This window comes from Callithrix jacchus, chromosome 1 (assembly GCF_049354715.1).
Source record: "Callithrix jacchus isolate 240 chromosome 1, calJac240_pri, whole genome shotgun sequence".
Lineage (NCBI taxonomy): Eukaryota > Metazoa > Chordata > Mammalia > Primates > Cebidae > Callithrix > Callithrix jacchus.
The window spans coordinates 92343829-92346192 of NC_133502.1; the positions used below are offsets into that span (position 1 = coordinate 92343829).

The 2364-nt window shown below is 45.6% G+C and overlaps 1 pseudogene across 1 annotated transcript; it reads left to right on the forward strand.

The window, feature by feature from the left end:
- The first annotated feature begins 257 nt into the window (after positions 1-257).
- LOC100414813 (X-ray repair cross-complementing protein 6 pseudogene) lies at positions 258-2364 on the forward strand (annotated as a pseudogene). The gene has a single exon (XR_013532926.1). The product of XR_013532926.1 is annotated as an X-ray repair cross-complementing protein 6 pseudogene (transcript).

Here is a 2364-nt window from a genome sequence, read left to right on the forward strand (position 1 = left end):
ATTCATAACATGAAGTCTGACCAAAACCAAAAGGACTCACCTCAACGTTATAATCAGCAAAGCAAAAGCTGCAGCCATAACAGGTGCAATGCGTACTTCCCAATCACTTGTCCCAGTTTTCCCTGTCTGGAGAAAAAATCAACCTCTTGATTTTTATTGACAAGAGTAGTATTTCTATACTTGAAGTCTAATTTTGCTGTCAGCAAGAAGGGATGTGACCATTTTGTAGTCAGAAATAACATCAAAAAGTTTATGAGGGTCCAAGTTGGTCGCTTCCCTGCGCCAGAGTGAGCAGTAGCCAACATGTCAGGGTGGGAGTCCTATTATAAAACTGAGGGCGATGAAGAAGCAGAAGAACAGGAAGAGGAGAACCTTGAAGCAAGTGGAGACTACAAATATTCAGGAAGAGATAGTTTGATTTTTTTGGTTGATGCCTCCAGGGCTATGTTTGAATCTCAAAGTGAAGATGAGTTGACTCCTTTTGACATGAGCATCCAGTGTATCCAAAGCGTGTACATCAGTAAGATCATAAGCAGTGATCGAGATCTCTTGGCAGTGGTGTTCTATGGTACTGAGAAAGACAAAAATTCAGTGAATTTTAAAAATATTTACGTCTTACAGGAGTTGGATAATCCAGCTGCAAAACGAATTCTAGAGCTTGACCAGTTTAAGGGGCAGCAGGGACAAAAACGCTTCCAAGAGCTGATGGGCCACAGATCTGACTACTCACTCAGTGACGTGCTGTGGGTCTGTGCCAACCTCTTTAGTGATGTCCAGTTCAAGATGAGTCATAAGAGGATCATGCTTTTCACCAATGAAGACAACCCCCACGGCAATGACAGTGCCAAAGCCAGCCGGGCCAGGACGAAAGCCGGTGATCTCCAAGATACAGGCATCTTCCTTGACTTGATGCACCTGAAGAAACCTGGGGGTTTTGACATATCGTTGTTCTACAGAGATATTATCAGCATAGCAGAGGATGAGGACCTCAGGGTTCACTTTGAGGAATCCAGCAAGCTAGAAGACCTGTTGCGGAAGGTTCGTGCCAAGGAGACCAGGAAGCAAGCACTTAGCAGGTTAAAGCTGAAGCTCAACAAAGATATAGTGATCTCTGTCGGCATTTATAATCTGGTCCAGAAGGCTCTCAAGCCTCCTCTAATAAAGCTCTATCGGGAAACAAATGAACCAGTGAAAACTAAGACCCGGACATTTAATACAAGTACAGGCAGTTTGCTTCTGCCTAGCGATACCAAGAGGTCACAGATCTATGGAAGTCGTCAGATTATACTGGAGAAAGAGGAAACAGAAGAGCTAAAATGATTTGATGATCCAGGTTTGATGCTCATGGGCTTCAAGCCCGTGATAATGTTGAAGAAGCACCATTATCTGAGACCCTCCCTCTTCGTGTACCCAGAGGAGTCTCTGGTGATTGGGAGCTCAACCCTGTTCAGTGCTCTGCTCATCAAGTGTCTGGAGAAGGAGGTCACAGCATTGTGCATATATACACCCCAGAGGAACATCCCCCCTTATTTTGTGGCTTTGGTGCCACAGGATGAGGAGTTGGACAACCAGAAAATTCAGGTCACTCCTCCAGGCTTTCAGCTGGTCTTTTTACCATTTGCTGATGATAAAAGGAAGATGCCCTTTACTGAAAAGATCATGGCAACTCCAGAGCAGGTGGACAAGATGAAGGCTATTGTTGAGAAGCTCCGCTTCACATACAGAAGTGACAGTTTTGAGAACCCCGTGCTGCAGCAACACTTCAGGAACCTGGAGGTCTTGGCCTTGGATTTGATGGAGCCTGAACAAGCAGTGGACCTGACATTGCCCAAGGTTGAAGCAATGAATAAAAGACTGGGTTCCCTGGTGGATGAATTTAAGGAGCTTGTTTACCCACAAGATTACAATCCTGAAGGGAAAGTTACCAAGAGAAAACACGATAATGAAGGTTCTGGAAGCAAAAGGCCCAAGGTGGAGTATTCAGAAGAAGAGCTGAAAACCCACATCAGCAAGGGCACACTGGGCAAGTTCACTGTGCCCATGCTGAAAGAGGCTTGCTGGGCATATGGGCTGAAGAAGCAGGAGCTGCTGGAAGCCCTCACCAAGCACTTCCAGGACTGACCAGAGGCCGCGCACCCAGCCATCCTTCCACAGTGTGGCCAGGCTGCCTGGTCTTGTTCTCAACCAGTTAAAATGTGTTTCTCCTCAGCTAGAAAGAGTCTACCCGACAGAAGTCGAGGGACTCTATGTTTTTGAGGCTTTCTGTTGCCATGGTGATGGTGTAGCCCTCCCACTTTGCTGTTCCTTACTTTACTGCCTGAATAAAGAGCCCTAAGTTTGTACTAAAAAAAAAAAAAAAAAAAA